General features: G+C 40.6%; 1 pseudogene; it reads right to left on the bottom strand.

The window, feature by feature from the left end:
• Nucleotides 1–17,085, bottom strand: part of LOC101607728 — an 86,353-nt pseudogene extending 69,268 nt beyond the window's left edge.
• Nucleotides 17,086–17,856: the final 771 nt, after the last annotated feature.

Raw genomic sequence — 17,856 nt, forward strand, 5'->3', positions numbered from 1 at the left:
TACTAAAGGTGCTAAGAGAAAGAAGGGAGTTAAAATTCAAAACTGATAATGTATGCCTTCCATTTTTGATATAAAGTATGTTTTCTTCTTTCAGTCTCTCCCCCCCCCCCCTCTCTCTTCCTCTCCCTTCCTCCCTCCCTCTGTTCCTCTCCCAAAGGTTTGGAATTATAGTATAGTAATTTTCATGGCAGGGTAGAACTAGCAAATGATAAAAATAAGATGTAGACATGAAATCTTATCTCTATCATTCCATTGCCAAATCTTCTATTCTTGTTTGACAAAAGCTCTCCAAAAAATATATCTTTAGCCAAGTAGCAGAAATTCATTAACTCCTGAACACTGGAAAAGTATCCAACAGTACATCAAATACCCGAGGTTTTGGTTGAATATAGTTCTTAGTTTCACAGCAGTAATTCTATGTGGATTGTTTGATAAGCTTATGGATCTTAAGAATAAAACAAGGATGATGATAAGAGGAAAGCTGCTACAACTAAAAGATGAGACCACCAAAGAAACATTTCTCAGAATGATCTTATCCCTCTGAATTAGCTCAAGCTTCAGCATCAAATGTGGACTGCAAGTATTTTGCCCCTAACATATTTCTTTTATTCCATAATGGTGTGATTGTAGGCAGTTTAAAGATATTTAGTGTAAGGACAATGACTTTTAAAGTTCTATGAACTATAAAGAGATAAGATAAGACTGCCTAATCCATGGCACTACATGGTTAAAAACAATAGGGATGATTAAAGGCAGAATTTTAATCAAAGGGCTAGTCCATTGACCAGCTGTGATATACTCAGGAAATCCTAATGATTCAATGTAGTCCAGAGACAACATAGAAGAAAGTAATTTAGACAACAACTCTTCATTTTGCATTTGAGTTCTTCCTTATTCCTTAAGGATACCTGCATGGCCACTTCCTTAAAATTAAATAGTGAATAATTCCCTAATTATAAGAAAATATGATGGCAAGTATCAAAGGGGTAAAAGAAGCTCAGTATTCTACATTTGGTATCTTGTATTTTTTTTTATTTCCTTCTTTTGACTATAATGAAATTACCTATGAGTAGTAGCTTCCTATAAGTAGTAGTTAGGAGTTTTCCTAAGCATTTGTTTTTCAAGACAGTCTCATGTAACCCAGGCTGGCTTTGAACTCTCTCTATGTAACTGAAGAAGGCCTTGATCTATTGATTCTCTTGCCTCCACATCACAAGGGTTAGAATTATAGGCACGCACAACCATGCCCCCTTTTTGAACACTTTCTCTTTGTGGAATCCTCTCATATCCTAAGAGTTTGGTTACTACAGAGTTTTAATACACATAGCAAGCTCTGAGACTGTAAGTTCCTTCATTCAGTCACAAAGCCATGCTACCCCCTGTGGGAATCTGTAGCCTGGAGATATTTTTCCACTGATCAAGGTAACTCAGATACCTGAATTCAAAGCAGAAACTTCCCTCAGTTTCTGTTAGGTTTCTGATATGAGCAGCCCCAGGTGCTAACCAAATGAAGAATATAGAAAAAAGTTTACCATTTCTTTTTTCAAGGAAAGCTATAAAGAAACAGATTAACATCACAAAATGTTTTATTACTAGGCTTGGGCAAATGTATCTTAGAAGCATTATCACCTGATGATGAATAACATCTCAGATAACACCTTGCTGTCAAATCACAGTGCCTTTGACAGTCTTTAAGCAGAACAGCTATTTTCAAAGCATCCATGTTTACTGTACCCAAGTGGCTTTTTCTGTCACCTTCTAATTTAGCCACTTGAGATAGATTTTGAAACAGATTTTAAAAGTTGCAGTTAAATAAGTATAAAGGCCAGTACACAGGATTTTTAATTACTGAATAATAGACTTTGTAACTATAAGCTTTGATTAAGAAGCTATTTTGATTTGTATTAAGCTGTTAAATTGCTTAATAAGGTTGTGCACAGATACACTTTCAGTGCATGCTTCCACTTATCATTCTAAGCATAATTCTTGTAATTTTGGCTGAAAACAAATATATTGAGAAAATAGGTAATTTGGTTATTTCATAAATATGTTAATAAGATGACATAAAGATGTATTTATATGAAAGCAAATTATAAAGTCATAAGCATGTTATTAAATTGTAAATAAATTGTAAAATAAATAAACTCTATATAGAAGACAAGTGTGTTTTTAAAATCTCAATAATTTTTAAAAATATTTTTTATTTATTTGAGAGAGAAAGGAGCAAGGAGGGAGGAGAAAGAACAGACAGAGAGAGGGACAGATGGAAAGAGAAAGGGAGAGAGAATGGGCACACCAAGCCCTCAAGCCACTGCAAACAAACTCCAGACACATGTTCCACTTTGGGCATGTGTCTTACATGGGTCCTGGGAAATCAAACCTGGGTCCTTTGTCTTTTCAGGCAAGTACCTTAACTAAACCATCTCTCCAGCCCAAATATGAACAATTGGATGCTTCTTGTCTAACAACTCATTTTGTGCAATTTAGCTTAGGTTAGAGTAACTGACCAGTGTTGCCCACACTCTCTTCCCTACTCTCTTAACATCTCAAGAGATATTCAAGCTCAGGCAGGAACCCAGGACCTGCCTTAAAGTTTCAAGAGGTAAGCACAAAACCCTCAAGGTTACATTTCCCTAAACCTTTCAATTAGCTAAAATGTTTTACTTAAGCTTGTGGCTAAGTGCTGGCTCTCTATTCTGAAGTATGGGTGGAGCCTGCTGCGCCATTCCAAGTGATGTGACAGATGATGAAACCGGTTCAGTTCCCACTTCTTTCCCATGGCTATGTTCAAATGGATGTGGTTTGCCTTAGTCCACAGTAAGGAATAGAGTGCCTCTTCCTTCTTTGTGCCTAACCCAGATCTTTGATGTCTGATGTCTGTGAAGTTCTACTCCACCAAAGCCATTGGGCAGCCTGCCACCTTCCTCACCCATCTGTCTTGTACCCCTATACCTAGCTAGGTGATTTCTTGAGGGTTACCATGTTTTGTACATCTTCCAGCCATCCATGCATAGTAAAGCAATTTTATGTCATTATGTAGTTTCTTTCCACAAGATTCAATGATCTGTTATGTAACTGGCATTGTACTTGGCATTAAAGACAAAGAGGAGATAAATTATATGGTCACTGATGCCTGCAAGGATTCTCTTGCTTGTCAAAATAAGAAAATAAGTAAATAAATAAATAAATAAATAAATAAATAAAGTTGAATAACTGGAATTAGAACACATCATGCATATGAATTAAACAATATTCAAACAGTAGGATGTAAATAGGAAAAGGTAAATTGTATAATGTATAAAAATGTGGCTATATACATGATTTGGGGTCATTCCAGCTGTATATTTCTTTAATGTGCATAAGTAAAAAGCCTCACTTCTTTTGAATGCCTTCTTTCTTACTCATTCTGACCTTTAGCATGTAATCCATAAAAGACCACTGCTCCCTTCATAAATCTTCTGTAATTCAAAGCATAACTCTCAAAGTTCAGAAACGGAGCAGATTAGTTGTTACTGCTCCTCACTGCAATCGTCGGTGTGTAAACATCTCCCTGGAGTCACAACTGCAGCCAGCACAAAAGTAAATCAAGTCAGCTGTAAGTTCCAATGATTTATCAATGAGATTGTTAATGGCTTGTGTCTTAATTATATCACTATCACAAATCCCACCACCCATTGCCATTTTCATTGTTTCATAGCATCTTTGCAGCTTATGTAGGCATATGCACATATATGCATACACATATGTATATTTAGATCTCTAAATTTTGCATTTCGTAATGACATCTCCAGCCACTACATCAGCTGCTCTATTTTTGGAAATGTTTCTCTCTCTACTTGGAAATCATAACCTATTAGTCAATCTAAATATGACTTCATAACTTTTATAGCTTTCACCCCAACTTTTACATAAACTTATTGTTATTATAAAATAGCTCTGTGTGGTTACACAGGAGGAACAGAGTAACTTCTCTGATATACCATGCAAAAAGAAATGCCTTGAGTTTCTGATTGTTGACAGAATCCTGAACATGGAAAGATTGAAGAGGTTAAATATAGGAGTATTTTTATGCCAATACTTTAACTCTGTTATATCTCTACTTGCTAATTAAATTAAAGTTGAATCACCCAGAACAATGCTCACAAGGTTCTATGGATCCTGGAAAAAAGATTAAGAGTAATTTAAAATGCAGAACATCATTAATTTTATTCATTAGGCATAAGTATTTCTCTTACTAATCCATCATTCCCCTTTAGGGGAAAAGGGCCTCAACATTTTGTTTCCATTGTTTAAACAAGTTTTTTTTTTTTTTTTTTGCTGAAAGAAATCTCATTTTATCTGAATTCTCTACTGATCTGATGGAAATAAGTTTTAAAACAGGAGCTTCTATAAATGTTGTGTGTGTAGGAATCACCTGAGGATGTTGTTGAAATGCATATACTGATCGACAGGGTATGGAAGGGGCCAAGAGTCCACTTTCATAACAAGCACCAGGTGACGTTCCACTGCTGCTGGTCTGTAGTCAGCATTGAGAAAGGCAGGATTTTGAAGTATCAGAAGTGTGGACTATAAGTCTTCAATAGCATTCATTTTCTGTGAACCACAATGGCTTCCTGGGGCCTAATTTCCTAAGTTATCCACCTCATGCCAAATTTGGCATTTTTATATTTTACATGGATGGCTTATATCAGAGATTGCCAACCCAGAGGATTGTCCCAGTAACTTTTTTACACATGTAGAGCTGAACTGGTTCTAATTTTTCTTCAGGTGTGTGTTTGCAGAGCTGAAAAATGGGCTAGTTGTGTGTAGAAAACTAAAAGCTTATTTTGGACACATAATTATTTACATCGAAGTGGGTTTCATGTGATTTAGTCCTAGGATTTCATCCCAACATGACCACCTGGAACAGGTGAAAAGTATGTTAATATGGCTTATTATATCCAAGTCTCTTTTATGGGTCTAATCCTGTTCATGTTCATTTAGAGACAAGTATGAATAGGCTCAAAGGTGGTTTTGGGGATAAGAATCTGGTATGCGGGACACTATTCTGGAAACTTCAAATCTTAGACTTAGAAGCAACGTTAGAGGTCATTATTCCAAATTGTTGCTCAAAACCAGAATCCTCTGAGTCTCGTTGATTGGATATCAGTTGAGTTATAAAAGTTAAGTTTGCACTGTGTTTCAGCTTGATGAAGAAAAGATCTCAGGAACCCCAAATGATTCTTTGCGTAAAATCAGTAATCACAGTTGTCCCAGATTCCTTCCTTTATCCATCATTATGCACTCAACCAAACAAGATTGTCAGAATACAACTAAAAATTGTGACCATAAGAACCAAATACAGTAGTAAGATTAAACAAAATCAATGCAGAGGTAGTCTACCCAAGCTGAAGGTAAGTTGTTCAGGTTTAATATAAGTGTCATTGTTCACTATTCAATGACATATATGACTTTTACATATTAAATATTACATGATGGAATTTGATTTTAACTTCAAGAAACCAAGATATTCATTTTAAAGAAACCTGCTAACTAACTTTCTAGCATTGCTTCAATTGATTAAGATTGGTTTCAAACAGTCATCTCAGTTGGGGGCTAAGATTGCATTAAAATATCCTTCTCATTTTTAACCACATTGAGAGACATGCTGACTGCATCAAGTATGGCATCTTTTCCATATATCTTTACAGGAGCCTTGATTTACTAGCAGAGTGCCCAGACATAGGAAATTGAATGTATTGGCCTCAAGTAGGATGTCCTGTGGCTTACACTGTTCTACCTGGCTTAATCTGGTTTTCCACCACAGGTCATAATAGAATATAAAATGCTTTGCTAAAGTCAAGCATGTTTTTTACAGTAGAAAAGAGCACTATAGGGCTGGAGAGATGGCTTAGCGGTTAAGCGCTTGCCTGTGAAGCCTAAGGACCCCGGTTCAAGGATTGATTTCCCAGGACCCACGTTAGCCAGATGCACAAGGGGGCACATGCGTCTGGAGTTTGTTTGCAGTGGCTGGAGGCCCTAGCGTGCCCATTCTCTCTCTCTGCCTCTTTCTCTCTCTGTATGTCACTCTCAAATAAATAAACATAAAACAAAAAATTTTTAAAAAAGAAAAGAGCACTATAATTGAGACCATCAACCCAGGCTCTAATAGTTGCTTGCTGAAGCCCTCAGCAAACCTCTTTTATAGTCTTTGTTCCCAGTTTATTTTATTATATTATTTATATTTTATTTTTGCCTTCCTCATTCTTTTTTTTTTTTTGTTTGTTTGTTTTTGGTTTTGTTTTTCAAGGTAGTGTCTCACTCTAGCTCAGACTGACCTGGAATTCACTCTGCATTCTCACGGTGACCTCGAACTCATGGCGATCCTCCTACCTATGCCTCCTGAGTGCTGGGATTAAAGGCGTGTGCCACCATGCCCAGCTCCACCTTCCTCATTCTTTAATGGATTATTGGAACTTTGCAGAAGAGGGGATGGAAAGATTGTAAGAGCCACAGAGTGGGTAGGAATACCTTGAAGCATGGTTCCCCACTACCCCATAGAGTCTGACTCAGGCCTTCATGACCCCACAATGACTACCATAACCCCACTGAGGAAGGCCCCCAGAGTAATGGGAGTTTGGGTAAGGGGACAATAGTGTATAACCTGTTATATATAAAATAAAGTTCATATATATATATATATATATATAAATGTGTGTATGTATATGTATGTATGTATGTGTGTGTATATATATATGTGTATATATATATATATATATATATATATATATATATATATATATATATATATATATATCAGGTAATACACTTTTTTAAACGTGGCCAGGACTAGGGCCCTGGTACACAGCTCCAAACCAAAAGCAGTAAGGAATGTGGGTGGTGGGCTAGGAAGTATTCTTCCAACATCTCCAAAACCTGGAAAAATGAGGTTTCTAAAATCCTTCATGGGCCAAACTAGGCTATGGGCTGATGGGTTAACCCAAGTACCTCTGGCTGCTTCTCTCAAGGCAAGGTAACCTGTAGGAGTCTGGAGGGAACAGCCAGCAAAGTCCAGACATGCACAGAACTCAGGGAGTAGAGTGGGAAGGAGAGAATGGCTGAGGACAATATTGCAGCAATGCTGGAGTGTAGCTGTGGGGTTCTGTCCTCAGCTGTGCATATGGTGACAGCTAGCAGATTCCAGGTAGTATTTCTGACCCATGCTCAGCTCAGGGCTCACATATTATGGTTCCTCTGTGTGAGCTGGGGCTTGAGGTGCTCTATGTAGACTGGGATGTTTCCAAGTTACTTGGTGATGGTGTGAAACCTGCTGAATGTGTCTGAAGTCATGGCTGATTAGCATCATGCCACTCTCAAACTCACTGATGGCATCTGACAGTGAATCAATAGTCTCAATGTCCATAACATTGGGTGGGCTCTTCCAGGAAGACCATGTAGGGGTTCTGCCAGACCAGCCGGGCAGACTTACTCAGCACCAAATTGAGTCCACTTGCTGTTTCCCAGTGAGGCTATGTCACCCAACGATGTTCCTCATCTCCTCCTTCTCCTTATTCTCAGGTAGCTTTTCATAATGTCCAATAAAGGTGACAGACCCAAGTACATATGTTTCTGCAAATGCTGATGGTAATGCCTAACTTAGCATGAGTGTCTTTCAGACAACACCATCTGTGAGTAGCAGCTCTCCAGTTAGCAGCTTCAAAAGAGTAGACTTCCCTTTGTTAGACCCCAACAGAGCCACTCTTCTGTTAAGATCAATACCAAATTGAAGATTATAATACATACAAGGCCCATCATCTATGTACTTGAGTCTCACAACTTGTACGATAATGACAGTGGTAGAATCTTGCCACATGGTGGGAAATAATTTGATAATGTCCTGTCCCTAACAATCCCCTCTGTCAGTCCTGATGCCATCATTTTCTGTAGTGTCTTCTCCTTGCTCTGAGCCTGCCTGGCCAGCTTGACAGTACGATGACCAAACCTGGCAATGCAGTTTATCATGGTTGCAATCTAATCTTCTTCTCAAAACAACTTCTGCATCTGGTTTTCCTCCACCTCCAACTCTTCAAATACTGATCATAATTACCCATATAATACTTCAGTTTCTTGTTGTGCATATATATAATATTAGTACAGACTCCTTTCAAGAACTCCTAAGAAGGGCTGGAGAGATGGCTTAGCTGTTAGGCACTTGCCTGTGAAGCCTAAGGATCCCAGTTCGAGGCTCAATTCCCCAGGTCCCACGTTAGCCAGATGCACAAGGGGGCGCACAAGTCTGGAGTTCGTTTGCAGTGGCTGGAGGCCCTGGCGTGCCCATTCTCTCTCTCTCTATCCGCCTCTTTCTCTCTCTGTCTGTTGCTCTCAAATAAATAGATAAAAATAAATTTAAAAAAAATTTAAAAAAGAACTCCTGAGACTAGGACACAAGGACCAGGTTGTGCTTGAAAGACTTAATTCTTCTTTCAGCCACACAAAAGAGCCCAGGTCCAGGTGTGTGGTGTTTTGACTCAGGTGTCTGCCATAAACATAGGCATTCTGAATGCTAGACTCCCAGCTGATGGAGATTTGAGAATTAACACCTCCCAGAGGTAATGTGTTGTTGGAGGTAGGCTTATAGGTCTTATAGCCAGCTCCTCCTTGCTAGTATTGGGCACACTCTCCTGTTCCTGTTGTCCACCTGATGTTGGCCATCTTTAGCCCATACCATCATTTTCCCTGCCATCATGGAGCTTTCCCCTCGAGCCTGTAAGCCAAAATAAACCTCTTTTTCCCATAATCTGCTCTTAGTTGGGTTATTTCTACCGGCAATGAAAACCTGACTGCAACAGTAATGTTGGTACTGAGGCATGAGGTTGCTGCTAGACACCCGACTGTGTGGCTTTGGCCTTTTGGAGCTGATTTTCAAGAGAAATGTGGAAGGCCTAAGAGCTGCCTTGCAGTGCTGTAAGTACAGCTTGATGGACTATTTTGGTCAGAGTTGAAAGACCTTAATGCAATATAAACTATGGATTGTGGGGTTTGACTTATGAGCGTGAGAAAGAGCTTTGCCTGGACTGGGCTATAAACACTTTGTGTAAAAAGGCTTGCTGTTATGCCTGTGTCCTGAGAATTTGTGCTGGGTTACTTTGCATAGAAATGAACTGGTGTGAGCAGAGGGATATGGCACAGAAATGAAATCTTTGGGCTGGACCACTGCCCATTCAGTTGCAATTGAAAGATTACAATCTTTGAGACTGGGCCAGCTGACCTGCACTGGGGCAACAGGAGAATGTAGACTCTTTTGAAGGGGCCTGAGTGCTCAAGAAGTGTCCTGTTATTCAAAGTCTGCTTTATTCCCCCATGGATTAATAAATTGGCACCCCACCTGGTATTATGGAGTATAGGAAATGCAGGAAAGAGATGGTCATTGAGTTTGCAACACATTCTTGTGTTTTGGAAATGGCCCTGGGCAGTTTGAAGCAGGTTTGCTGGATGCCTGCATGGAGACCCCATGGGACCATGAGGATGAACCATGGATTGCAATGGAGACCCAATGGAGACACAGGGACCACCAGAAGACTACTAAGAAGAGCTGCTGCCCCACTTTTTCTGAGACTGTGAGTAGCTTAGCTTGAGGGGTGCAATTGGAACTATAAATAATTGTTGCTGGTTAGAATTATCAGACTTGGAGATGTGTCACTGGCTGGGGCTATTGAATTTGAAGCTACAAAGTTTGATATTTTCTCTGGTTGTTTTAAATCTTGTATTGGCTGAATATTTCTTTGCTATGCCCAATGTCATCTTTTACAGTATGAATGTTTATTCTGTGCCATTATTGGTTTGGGGGGAGTTTTGGTATTATGGCTCAGTTAAAAGATCTTGGACTATGGGGGAGTATGAACATCATTGGAATTGATTAAAAAAAAAAACTATGGGTACTTTTAAACTTGGATGAATGCATTGCATTTTACATCATGGATAGTTATCAGTTTATGGGAGCCAGGGGCAGAATGTGGTGGTTTGATTCAGGTGTCCCCCATAAACTTAGGTGTTCTGAATGCTAGGTTCCCAGCTGATGGAGATTTGGGGATTAACACCTCCTGGACAGAGTGTATTGTTGGGGGCAGGCTTATGGTGTTATAGCTAGTTTCCCTTTGCCAGTGTTTTTGAACTCTCTTATTCCTATTGTCCACCTTATGTGGGCCAGGGGGTGATATCCACCCTCTGCTCATGCCATCATTTTCCCCTGCCATTGTGAAACTTCCCCCTCAAGTCCATAAGCCAAAATCAACCTTTTTTTTTTCCTCACAATCTGCTCTTGGTTGGGTTGATTTCTACCAACAGTGAGAACCTGACTGCAACAAGGTGGTTTGTGTGCTCATTCAGGAGCAGCATGAAGGAATGAATAAAGGGGGCTCTGGCAAAGGGGTCCCTTATCACCCAGCTCCCCAGGAAGTCTTTTAATTTCTTATGCTACATAGCTGGTATGAAACTCAACCCCTGCAAGACCCCTGAGGCCTGTATCTCAGCCTTGTCAGCATGCAGTTCCTCCAGCTGTTCAGAGTTCCATGAGCTTCTCACACTCCACATCCTCATAAACCAATCAATAGCTCAGCCTTCCTCTCCAGCAGAGCATGCTGTGGGCCCACTTGTCTCACATGCTGTGAGGGTGTTTTGTCACTAGGAGGCATCTCAAGAGTCAGATAGTAGGTGTCAATGTGCTCAGGGATGGGCACTTCACATTTTCTAAGAGCAGCATGGACTTTCAATTCCATCTAAGCCAATGAGGCTGTAACAACTGCCTGAGTTTAATTCCAGTGTAGTGTCTCTGACAGCTCTTGGCCATGAATGGTGAGTGATAGGCTGACAATGTGGGTGTCATTACTGTTGAGTGAGAGGTCAGGATGCCAGTGACAGCTCAACAGCTTCATTTTTATGTCTTCTACTTCCAAATTCACTTTTGTGGTCTCTCTTCCATTGGTCTCTTTAGCTTTCTTCTGTGGAACATTAGGGTTCACTGTGATATTTATCTACTGATCTACTCTAATATTACTAAATATGTAAAGAGAGTAAGATAAGGTAAATACCACTTATTCTTAATATAGTCATTCCTGGTGCTAGCAATTACTTTATTTTTCTGCTTGTTCATAAAGGACTCTCAGAATTCTGTTTTTAGTTTTTTTTCTTTTGACACTCAGAATTCTATATACTGGCTACTTGATTCTTGAGGTAATTCTAAAGCATTTCCTTTTGAGCTTACTGTTTTCCTATATTTAAAGAAAAAAAAAAGAAGAAAACAGATGGTGAGGCTAACAAGTAAGGTATGCATGTATGAAATTGTGGTAGTAGCATGAGAAAGAGTGCCTTATTTCACAACTCAGATTCAGTTCATCTTTTGTAGTGTTTTCTGTATCAGTCCTTTTGAGCTAAGATTGATGCTGAACCCATTAGGTGCCCGGTCTGCTTTCTTCAGATGGCAGAAGATATCCTTCCCTTCTTTGTTTCCATTTGTGGCTTAGCTTTTGAAACTTTATCAGTAGAAAATATAGACAACAGTTGGTTTCTCGACAAATTTACTCAAAATATACAACATGGCCTGGTAGATGGAAGAATTAGAATGACAGTGTTTTTATCACTTCAATCTAATATGGACACATGTATCATCTTTGGCTCTACTTTTAAAACCAACAAAACTTTCTGTTTATTCATTTAAAAAGAAAGTGAAAGTAGGAGTCATGCACAATGAGAATAAATTGAATTTATAGACCTTTACATGCTAATTGCAACTTAAAAACTCAACCATAAGACTCAAATGTTATGAACAATCTTATTAACCACAAATTTATTATTAATACATATTCTGTTGAAGGCCCATATTGTTCAAATGATTTTCTATGAATTGATTCATTTCCCTTAAAAAGACAAATACCTTTATGAAGTGAAATGAAACAGAATTATTCCAAATGTTTTTCTGATGTAAATAGACTATGGGATGTTATTTATGAGCTATAAAGTATTGGACTTTCTCAGGGATGCAATGAGTTGACTGCATTTAATACTGCCATTTTTTTTTTAAAGAACAATTTTGAGCTTCTCTGATGAATTGAAATAGAGCAAGCCAAATTGCTTTTAATAGACCTGATCTGGATACATTTAAAGATGGTGATACACCTCAGCACTAACCAGGCAGCTATTCAGAAAGGTCAAATTAAAGGCACAATTTGAAAAGGAAGCCACAATTTTATAGGCAGTTTTATATTAATCCCAGAGATCTGAGCTGAAAACTCAGTTGATTCACACAAACCTAATTAAGCCTGAATACTGGCTAGAATCTAAACTGTACACTCAACAGTAGACGAGGAGAACTTTCAAATCATTCCACAAGTTTCAACAAAATATCTCATAAAACTCTAGCAGACCTGGTCCATAATGTGTGTATGTCCTGACACACAGAACATGGAATTTCCACTGAATTCAACACAGAATGTGTCAATATAATACTTTGCTGTTCAGGGGAATGTTAATTGCTATCCTCATATCTTTCCACCAATCCAAGGTGCTGCTAGAAACTATAAAGTCTAGTGTTTCACACAGGTGGGTTATGATAACAAGTTGTCTGGCAAGGCAAGGCTGCACCTTTATGGAACCATTTCTAAGTATGAAGTTATGTAGTAGACCATAGCTCTGGCAGCTTTGGAAGAGCCTTCACAGGGAGGAGCACACATTCACGTTTGGCTGCTCTTAATTCACCCAGACAACTCTCAAGGAGACTTAAATTTTCAAAGTACCCCTTTGAAGAGAATTCTGTGTCATAAAAGCTTTAAGCAAGGGCTTCTAAGCCCACTTTCTTGGAAATAAAAGGCAGCTGTGGCAAGATGATAAAGGATATATTATTCCCAGAAGCCCCAGAACACATCCTTTCTGCCTGCCCCTCAACAACAGAAATTAAAATTCAATTTTGTCAAGCTATGTTGACACCTTCCACGAGCCAGGAGCTGTTCTACGTGCTCTAGTGCAAACAACTAGAAAGTAAAGCCGAAATAATACCATAGCAAGAAGATGGGCCAAATGAGAATAGAAAATTATAAAATTTGGAGAAAATGTCTGCTACTGTTGAAGGTTTTGGATACTGTAAAGAAACAGCCACATGTATTGCTACTCACCTGAGGTCTCACATTTGGAGGCTAAAGCAGGAGGATCAGGATGTCAGAGCTATCCTGGGCTATAGGAAACCCTGTCTCAAAAAGAAATCAAAGAAAAAATGAACATAAAAAGGCTGGAGAGATAGTACAGCAGTTAGTTGTACTTTCTGCACAAAAATGAGGGCCTGAGACCACCAGACTTCAAATCTCCAAATCCTGTGTAAATATCTTGGCATGACCACACATGCCTATAACCCCAATCCCACAGGGAAGCAGACACATGAGAAATGTTGGAGCCACACAAGTTTCAAAATCAGTAAGGAGATTCCTATTCAAAAACAAGACCTGTTAGAAGAACAATGGAGCTAGATATCCAGTGTTCTGATCTGGCCATATAGGTGAGCACTGCCCCTTCTCATGCAGGCAAGCTTATGGGGTGCCATACCACATACACACACACACACACACACACACACACACACACACAACATAGAGTAGGTGCTATGACAGCATACTTAGGCTGTTTTTACAGACAGAGAATTGGAAAATTCTGTGAGGGGTCTTGTCTCCAATCTGTTTCCACCCTGAAGGCTTTGATATTTGAGGAATTCAGTGGGCCAGTGTCTTTCACACATTGAATACTGACATAATTTCTATTGTCCTTAATGAGATTCACTCTTGTTCTGCTTTCCTCTAATCCTTCCTCAGCTTGCAATCATCACTGTATTTAATATTCAATGTTGTATGTCTCTTCAAGTTCATAACTAGGATAAAAATTTTTTTCATAGATATGATTTTTTTTTTTTCATATCCGAATACAGTGTATGACTGGGAACTCCACAGTGACTGAGAACTCATTTGGGATTGCATGTTGAAAGAAGTCTGGTTTATTTGATTAGGTAAGAGGAAAGTGAAATCCAGGGAAAAAATCTCACAGTGTTCTAGGCAGAAATGGAAGTGAGTTGACCATTGAAGAGGTCTGTAAAGTCAGAATATATAGTAAAGAAGACTGTAGTTAAACAATACCTAAGCAATCGTTTTAAAGAATTGAAAGAAGGGCTGGAGAGGTGGCTTAGTGATTAAGTTGGTTGACTGCAAAGCCAAAGGGCCCAAGTTCGATTCTCTAGAACCCATGTAAGCCATATGCACAAGGTGGCACATGTGTCTGGAGTTCATTTGCAGTTGCTAGAGGCCCTGGTGCACCCATTCTCTCTCTCTTTCTCTCATAAATTTAAAAAAATAAAATATTTTTAAAAAATTTAAAAAGAACTGAGAGAAATTGTAACAGATAACAACTTGGGTCAAAACAGAAAGTGAAGCCAAGAAATAACAAAAACAATCTTCAGCAGAGAGAGAACTGGGACACCTTGGAGGGTTTGCTGTGGGCTGCATTCAGTTGATGACTGCAAGACTCAGAAAGGGTCAGAAAGCATTTGGTGAAAAAAAAAATGTACAGGACCATGAGTTTTCAGAGGGAGTTTTGGGAACAGATTTAGGCAATGTCGAGCTTCTTGGTAAGTCCAAATGCTTCATACCTCTTTTAGTTAGTGTCAGAGAAAGGTCTTGCCTTAGATGGTATCCTACCCCACCTCCTCAGGTGCATTGCTTCTTTCATGGTCTCCCTTTTCCCAGCAGAATCTTTCTCCTTGCTGCACTTGACTATTTAGTCTCAGTTCAGATCTTTTCTCTTCAAGGAGCACTTGATCCTGTGTTTTTTTCTTTAACTTGTACCGACTGTCTCTTAACCTCATCCTAACAGTAGTCTACACTGACTCTCCGCTTCCCTTGATGGCTCTTAAGTCACCAGTCCACTACTCACTCTTTTATACCCCATCCATCCCATAAACTGCTTTTGTCAAGGTTACTCCTGATCACTTATTTGTATTCAGCAGATGTTTCAATCCCTTTTATCTCACTTTTCAGTAGTATTTAATATGATGGACTCCTTCTTCCTCTTGAAAAGTTTTTCTTTAGTTACCAGAATAAGTTTTTTTCTATTTTCTTAGCCATCCTTGTGGAATTGTTTTCCTGGTATTCTATACAGCATCCCCTGGAAGGAAAGCAATTCTATGTTGGAGTGTTACCCACAAAAATGCTGTGGGGGAATTACCTTGGTAGGTGGGACTGTTAGGAAGTGAGGAAGGCTGGAGGAAGACAGAGGGAAGAGCTGACCCACATAGAGATTGGAACCACCTGCAGGGGAGACACTGAGCTAGAATAGCTCTTCACAATTACTCCAAATTTAAGCCAGGGACCGGGCCACTGGACCTGGATAACTGCCAGGCATTGGCTGTAGGACACCATCTGGGAAGGTTATAATATTGGGTAAGGCAATACTTTGTGCTGGAGTGGGGTTCCTGCTGAGGGACATTGTCTATCTCAGTGACTTTATACTGAGAACTACTTTTTCTACCCTGACCCTCTTCCAAGCCTATTGCTTTAATTGCCGCAGCCATGGTCCAGAGAGGCTGCATGCTAGTTTCTCCCCCTGTTCCATGTACAAACATTCACCATGGCCTTTGAGTTTTGGGTCATTATTATCTCATGCCTCCAGCCCTTTCTGTCCACTTCCAATGCTGCTACTTTGATTCACTCCCTCTCCAATTTCTCCCAACGGGATCCCCTTTTCTAGTCATGATGAACTGCATTCTTCTATTGCTGCTTTCTACAATGCTTGAATTCCTTAACACCTTCGGGTTGCTACCTGGTCACAGAAGTCCTTTCTCAGCCTACAGAGCTCCTTCACCCCTCCCACTGTGTCTGAGTTCCTCTTGCATAGTTGTCCTTTCTGATGGGCTCTCTCTGTCAGGCTTAGAGCTTCTACTCTAGAAGATAAGGGGTGAGCAACAACAGTGAATCATGTTATGCTTAAAGTGAATTTTATTTTTTGATGTTTTATTATTTACTTATTTATTTGACAGAGAAAGAGGAAGAGAGAAAGAATGGGCATCACAGACGAACTTCATACTCTTGCGCCCCCTTGTGCATCTGGCTAACGTGGGTCCTAGGAAATCGAACCTAGGTCCTTTGGCTTTGCAAGCAAATGTCTTAAATGCTAAGCCATCCCTCCATCCCAGAATCATGTTATATTTAGAAGAGATTTCTGCTCAATAAGATGCAAAGCCCAGGGACCCAGAGCAGTGATAAGCAAGGGATTTCACTAAATAACCAATTTTAATCCCAGAATGTCACATGACCTTTGGGCTGCTTAGCCCTGGCAAGATGACAGTGTCCCCCGGTTAGCTGAGCTAATCTAAGGCAGAATGTTACCACTAAATCCTTACTGAGCATGACTTATGCACCCAGCTCTTAACATGCATACATATCCAGTTCCAAAACCAGGCACCATTCACCAAAGCACTTAAATACCCCTGCCTGCTAATTTTCCTGCCTGCTGGGCTGGCAAGGAAGGGAGCAAAGTTATCTCCGAGTCAGTGTGGGACAGGGAGGACTCTGTCACCCCTGTGCTTGATGGCGGAATGCTGTGCTGTGTGTTTTATCCACATCATGCTGGAAAACACCCAATAGAATGTAACCTCCCTTGACGGGTCTTAGGTGACAGGAAAGCATTCACTGCTCATTTATGGTCATAATCATGGATGGAGAAAGAGGAAGGGAAGAGGTGAAGAAAGGATTACAACCGAAATAAAAGGAAAGACAGGAGAAGTGGAGAGACTGTCAACCCAACTTTTTATTCTTGAAAAATAATTTCTGGAGAAGGCAGAGCCCCGCTCCGGAAAGGGCAGTCCCCGCCACGCTGCTGCCTTCACAGAAGCAGTGAGCCTTTTGATCTTTGACAGGGCGCCCAGCCCAGGCAGGGCAGCCGCCCCACAGACAAGACCACCGAACTCAAGCTCCCGACCCCTTGGTGACAAGGGCGGGTGTCAGTCCTTTGGTGTCAGCGGGACCTGACGGCAGGGTTTTCAGAAGCACGACTGGCTTCCACCTCCTGTCCAGGCCCCATCCCCTCGCTGGGGTTTCACGTGTGAGCCTTCCGCGCTGCCCTCTTGCCTCGGCTTTCTTCTCGAGCTTGCAAATATTACCCTAGAGGGGGATGCAGCCCCGCAGGCTTCCTCCTGGCCGCCACCATTTGCTGTTGTTGGCTGCAAGTCCGGTGCCGAGCAGGCGGCTCAGCGAGTGGGGACCACGCTCTCGTCTTACCCAAACAGCCCACCTCCCTGAGCTGCACACGCTGGGCTACTGGCATCCTGCTGGCTCCTCGCCCTGCCCTGTGTCCTGTATCCTGCTTCAAATATGCCAATTGCCTAGAGAGCCTGCTTAGTGGCACCCAGCTCATGCCACAGATGCAATCCTCCACTTGCATCTATGCCTGGTCCCCTGCTGCCGTCCCCAGGGGCTGGCAAGTTCTTAAAAATCTTTCTCTTTATTTTTCCAGTGAATCCACATTAGTTTTCTGTGAGCTTTCTTCGGAAGCTTCTTGGCCCCGTGTTATGAAAACATCTTAGGAGACACAGTGTCATTCTCATTAGACTGCCCTACCAAGGACCTTAGGAGTGCTTTATTCTGGCAACTTCCACATCCTTGGTGACATGGTCTGTAAGACAAATCATGTAGATCTGTAGGCCTCCCCTGGGTCCTTGTTCTTTATTGTCCTTATGGTCCCCGAGATTCAGAATACATGGCACCCTGGCCACTGAGCTTGCTGCTCAGTACTTGGGACCTCAGTTAGAGAAAATATATGGCAGATATAAGTAAGTCAGAAACATCGTAATAG

Source organism: Jaculus jaculus, chromosome 1 (assembly GCF_020740685.1).
Source record: "Jaculus jaculus isolate mJacJac1 chromosome 1, mJacJac1.mat.Y.cur, whole genome shotgun sequence".
NCBI lineage: Eukaryota > Metazoa > Chordata > Mammalia > Rodentia > Dipodidae > Jaculus > Jaculus jaculus.